We start from the raw sequence: 6,637 nt of genomic DNA, 5'->3' as shown, positions 1-6,637 counted from the left end.
TTAAAGTTTACAAATATGGATAAAAGAAATAATCTCAATTGAGATGGTGTTGTCAGGTTTATCTCAGATGCAGTAACGTAGGATCAACAGTGAGTATATGTGAAAAAGTAAAATCATCAATTTGGTAACCTCAGAATAAATCTTAGCACGTTCGAGGACGAACGTTTGTTTAAGAGGTGGAGAATGTAACGACCCGACTTGTCATTTTTAAGAATTAATGTCCCGTTCAGCGACTTAAGGTCTCGAGCAGTTTCACAATATGTATTATGACCCGCGGGTGTGGTCGAATTTGATTTACTGAAGATTCGGAATTTAATTAAAGGAATAATCCTTATTTAGAAGCTTAAATGAAAAGAGTTGACCGGAGAGTTGACTTTTGAGTGAACGACTTCAGAATAGAATTTTGATAATGTCAATAGCTAAGTATGGTGATTATGGACTTAGGAGCATGTCCGAAAAATTATTTGGAGGTCTGTAGTGGAATTAGGCTTGAAATGACGAAAAATAAATTTTTTGGGGAAGTTTGACCGGGGGTTGACTTTTTAATATCGGGGTCAGAATCCGATTCTAAAAATTTGAATAGTTTCGTTATGTTAATTATGACTTGTGTGCGAAATTTGAAGTCATTCCGGATTGATTTGATAAGTTTCGGCGTCGAATGTAAAAGTTTGAGGTTTTAAAATACATTACGTTTGAATCGATGCGCAATTCGTGTGTTTAACGTTGTTTGATGTGATTTAAAGCCTCACCAAGTTTTCTTTCCCAACTCTATTTCTGCAAAATTTCCTCTACCGTGTCAGCCTACCCCTATTTTATTTTCTCTCCAATTCTCATATCCTTCAGCTGTAAGTAAAGCAATCACTCCTACATAGACCAAGATTCAATCTTTATACTATAAAATTTCTCTTCTTTATCCTCTCATACTGTTCATCTCTAAAGTTCACCTTTTTTTCCAAGATTCATTTTTTATAACAATTTCTCTTCTTGTTATTTGTGAAAAACCTTCATCTTTTTCTCCAAGATTGAATTTTTATAGAAAACTATCATATGGGGTATAGGAAAAAGTGACAAAAAAATGGAGAATTTTCGATCATCTTTTTACCAATTCAGTGGTAAGCCGTTTACAAACAGTCAACTTAGCAAATTTGTCTTCAAATGATTTAAATTGGAGCAACAATTATGTATCAAAAAGAAGGCCTGAAGAACGAAGAAACTTTGATATTAGAGTTGGTGGTGAGCTTATAAATTCTGTTATTAGTTCTAATATCTCATCAAAATATCTCAATTCAGATTACAATCTCTTTAGCAATAAAGGGGTTTACACAAACCCTTTGAATTTCAGTTACAGTAGTAGTAGCAAGGGTAGTAGTAAAAATAATAATATTGTGGTGAATTCAAAAGGGGTTATCAAGAAAAGTGGAAACAATTGGTTATGAGGATGAAAATGGCTATTTTATGAATAAGTTTGGGAAGAAAAATAATAACAAGAATAATAGAGAGAGTAATTATAAGGATGAGAATAAGAATGTTGGTGTAGAAAAGAGGTTCAAGACATTGCCACCATCAGAGTCATTACAAAGAAATGAAACAGTTGGTGGATATATTTTTGGTCAATTCAAGCAAGAAGGCGATTTTGAAATATCGGCATAACTTCAAAAAGATAAGTGTCTTGCTTAATCTCGAGTGGGGGAATTACCCCTTAGGCATCGAGTCTTATGTGTCATTTGAGAAATGTGAAAAGCCGTATACGCGAGGAGACGAGTACGTACTCGGCTTATATATGTAAATTTTATTGATCTAAAGTCCTAAGCATATTGTGTGGTAAACTGGGTAATTGTTGGTTTATATTTAATCATCTAATTGTCGTGCCTAAATCTTTGTTGTTGTTGAATCTGTTGTTATATGACAATTTAATGTGATTATTACTTAATTATTTATGTAATTTCGTGAATTTGTTGGTTGATAATTATTGGAATTTAATTTCATTATGAATTTTTCCTCTGCAAATAATTAATTAAATGAGCTTAAGAAGATGTGTTTATATAATTATTAAAAATTTAAATTTAATGAAGACTTTGCTTTGTGTTGGGTTGTTTTCATCCATATTGGTTGTTTTTGGGTGTTGTACACATCGTGTGAAGTTTTTGGCTATTTTTTATGAAATTAATTGATTTTGTTATATCCCTGGAATTTGTTGTGACCATTGAGCAAACTATAATGTGAATTGATTTTGTAATGTTGCCGTGATAACTTGCCGTGTAAATTGTTGTGTTGTATGAATTATTATTTTGAGGAGATAAGGGTGGCATTTCACCGTTGATATTATGTGGGTATAAGGGTAACATTTCACTATTGTTGTGTTGTTAGAATATTGTCTGGGCGGAGTGATAAGGGTGGCAATAAGAGCGATAAGGGTGGCCATTGTCAAGGACGATATGTGATAATGTGAGGTTGTGGTGTTGATGATTTTCATGTGATGTTGTGATTTCCTTGTGTTTATTTTTATACCTTGTGCAATTTGTCTTGTTGTTGATAAATTGATAACAATCTGATTTATGTTCAAATTGAGAGCCTGCGACTATGGTCAGACGGATTATAAAATGAAATGTGGGCTCGAGGTTCTATGATGAAATGATAATAATATTTGGCACGTGAGTTATCCATGCAGTTGTGATATGAAATGAGAGCACGAGGTGCCGGAAAAATATGATGATTTAATTATGGGCACGAGGTGCCGTGGAAACATGAAAAATGGGTTGAGACCCATGTTTACGAAAAATATGAAAATGGGTCGAGACCCGTATTTTTTATGATTTTGAAATGAGGTGTCACATGGTTACTTTTAATTGAAAGAATTATATTCAAAATATTTATTTGGAAGGATTTTTATTCAGAAAGAATTATATGAAAGAATTGTATTTGAAAGATATTTATTTAAGAAAATTATATTTGAAGATATTTATTGAAAAAATTTTATATTCGAAAGATATTTATTTGAAGAAATTATATTTGAAAAAGAGTTTTATTCGTAAGAATTAAGTGTGAAAGATATTTAATTGAAGAACTTGATTTAACTGGGTGTAAATATATTTATCAATTGTTGAGCGATATTAATGGTGATTTTATTGTCTTACTGTGCACATCACTGGTTGTTTTATGTTGTCCTTATTGTTATTTGCCTCATATTATTTTGTATATTATATTATACAGGTTATTAGACTAGTGAGTGTCATGACTGTACCTCGTCTCTACTCCACTGAGGTTAGTCTTGATACTTACTGAGTGCCGATCGTGGTATACTCATACTACACTTCTGCACATTTTTGTGCAGAGCCAAGTATTGAAGACATCGGACTTGAGTAGAGTTAAAGCGGAATCGTAAGGATTTAAGGTAGAGCTGTTTGGTCGTCGCAGTCCCTTGGAGTCTTTTCATTACATTGTACTGTTAACTTGTAATCAAACAGTATTGTATATTCGGTCATCGTGATCATTTCATGTATTCAGTTAGAGTTCGTGACTCAGTACTACCAGTGTTGGGTGGTTGTATCATTATTTCCGTTGTTCGTTTTGATTATCTTTTAAAAAGAAAAGGCTTCAAAAGGTATCTAAAATCGACTTACCTAGTCTTAGAGACTAGGTGCCATCACGACGCATGTGGTGCGATTTTGGGTCGCGACAGTTGATCGAGATTTTGCTATTGGTCCGCTGTCCGGAGACTTAAGGTAGATCTGTCGGCGTTCACAGACCTTGAAGTCCCCGCCTATCTTTTCTGTTCTACTGTTTCTTTCATTCAGACAGTTGTATTTCTTTCAGATTATTACTTGTAGTAAATTTTAGAATGCTCGTGAATTGTGACTCCAGATCCGGGTGGTAGTAATTAATATAGTTTTATGATATTCCGCACTTATTATATTTTATCTTAATTAATCATTGTTAATTACTGAATTGGAATAAGGAATTGGTTTAATAATTCTCTAACATTTGTTTGACTAGCAAGTGAAATGTTAGGCGCTATCACAGTCCCGTCGGTAAAAAATTACGGGTCGTGACAGGTTGCAACATAAATTACATTACTACACATATATTTTGTGCCATGAGAATTATCCTTCGCCAAAATGTTTACAATTACAGAAAGGTATATGATGAAGTCATTGTGATTTTCGATATTGTTTGAGTTAAGTGTAAAATAAACGTGCAATAGCTCTTTTTTTTTTTTTTTGTTTATCTGATTAAAAATTTAAAAAAATTCTATCTCTTCTTTCACTCTTTTATATCGCATGTTATTTCTGAATGATTGAGGTGATAGCATATTTGAATAAACAATAGTATATCCACGTATATTTGTTTAGCAAAGATGGTGAACTTTGACTTCGAAACTAATACATTGATTAGTTAGTTCCAATATTAAGTATACAATTATCTTTAAACTTTTAAAAAAGTGTGAATATATATTTGTAAGTGACTTGTTTCTGCAATGAACTAAAACTAATTTAAGCTAATTTCAATCTCCTAAAGAGTCATAAAATTAACGTGAAAGATATTAATTATACTTATGTTAGTACTTCAAACAAGGAAATAATTTATACAATGTAAAACTTAATAGATTATAAATTTCTAAATATTAGGAGTTTCTATCAAGTTCAAATAAGGAAGGATTTAAGGTCCAAAATTTTAGGTGATTTAAATTCCTAATTATAGAAAAATAATAAAATGACTATTTTATCTAGTGTGAAATTAATTTTTAAAGGGTAAAAAAGGCGAATGACATTTTGCTAAAGGCTTTCGTGCTTTTAATATAGTATAGATTTAGTTATGTTAAATGAGGTTTTTCAATCTCGATTTTTCTCGGTTTTTTCGGATTATTTTTCCGGTAAGTCTTCATAGCACAAAATATGTAACTTGTGCTCCAAATATTTTTTAGTCTAGTAAGATACAACTATATAATATATTTTTCAAGAAAATAACACAATAATATGAGATAAGTCATAGCATTATACTAAAATATTCAATAACAAAGATAATAAAATTGCATAAAGCAAATATTGCTAATTAATAAGCCATAATAAAATTAACATAATATAAAAATACTATATAGGTCATGCTAAAATAAGTATAGCTAATAAGTACTATTAACTACATAACTAAGTATTAAAGGAAAGGATAAACTAAGTAATGCATTTTATAAAATTTATTTTGAATTTATAAGATATCCAATACTATCGTCATTTCTAGTATTGAATTGAATTTATTTTGTTAGCATTAGTATTGATTTGAACTTTGCTTGAGTTATTACACTTATGGGATATAAAATTTATTTACCATCTAAGAATGTTAAGTCCAAACTTGAAATAAAACGTTAAAAGATAAAATTGTAAAAAAGTTTAAGAAGTATTTATAAATTACATTATAATAAATATTCATATATATAAAATATTTTTAAAAATTGTGTAAATGTACTATTATGTTAGTTTGGTTTCGGTTTGATTTTTTTTTTTTTGTTAAAACCAAATCAAAACCAATTATGGTCGGGTTTTTTCTTTCCAATACCAGACCAAACCACAACTGGATTTTTTTTTCCGATTTGACTCGAATTATCGGTTTTGTGCGGTTTATCGATTTTTTTTACAGCCCTAATAGCTACATGGTAAATAACCCCTTTGACTCAGGTTGTTAGGTGTCTTATCCACATACGCCATGTCATAATTAATAAAAATTGTCGTAATAAAATCTTTCCTAACATGAATATGAGTTGCACAATGAAACTGTTGTACAGTATGTGTTCTTTTTCAATTTTGATCAAGGAGTATTGATCAAGGAATATCACGATGGTTGTGTTTTGCTATCTATCTTTTTGTTTAATTATTTGATATTCAGTTAAATATTGATTTGATTAATTTGAATTCGTAATATGTAGGATTCATATAAGGGGAAAATGATTTCTATTCAAACTCAAGATCTCCGATTTAATGGTCTACAAACTCACTTATCACTATCCATTGAGGCACAGTCAATGTTTATTACACTATAATTTAATTATCAGATACTTTATTTATTAAATTGATATGATTTGTTTCCATTGAATATCAAACTAACAAAGTTACTAATGGTAAAATTGTTAACCATTAGACTCTGCAAATTCGATCGATCTCTCACAATGAATATTAATCTAGAGAGAAGTTAGCGCAATTTAACGGTATACAATCTATTTTATCCCCTTCTTTAGTAAAATATTAAAGTTGCTAGTACTCCTAATAGGCGTGTTAGGCACATTTGATTCGGTGAAGACGAATGAGTTTCTGCATCAAATCTATTGACAAGTTCTCTTATGATTGGCTTATTTCTACCTATTACAAAAACGATAAAAAATACTGACATGAATTCAAATCATCATCTAGAATAAATTGTTACTACGACGAAGGAATTAAGTGGATAAAAAGTCACGTAAAATTGATTTTAAGCACGTTCACACACACACACACACACACAAAATAAAAAAAGTAAGAAAGAAAAGAACGTACCAAGATGAAAAGAAAAAATTGTAAAGAGGTACTAGTTAAGTAGAATCAATTAAAGAAACAGAAAGTAAAGTTCTGTCCTAATAGAGCAATATTAATTAGGATTTAGGAGAAAACAAAGT

At 30.5% G+C, this 6,637-nt stretch overlaps 1 pseudogene; it reads left to right on the top strand.

The window, feature by feature from the left end:
• Positions 1-758: 758 nt before the first annotated feature.
• LOC142169130 (DCD domain-containing protein NRP-B-like) lies at positions 759-1,814 on the top strand (annotated as a pseudogene).
• The last annotated feature ends 4,823 nt before the right edge of the window (positions 1,815-6,637 follow it).

This window comes from Nicotiana tabacum, chromosome 14 (genome assembly GCF_000715075.1).
Source record: "Nicotiana tabacum cultivar K326 chromosome 14, ASM71507v2, whole genome shotgun sequence".
Classification (NCBI taxonomy): domain Eukaryota; kingdom Viridiplantae; phylum Streptophyta; class Magnoliopsida; order Solanales; family Solanaceae; genus Nicotiana; species Nicotiana tabacum.
The sequence above is the reverse complement of the archived record's forward strand: the minus strand, read 5'-3'. Positions and strand labels throughout refer to the sequence as shown.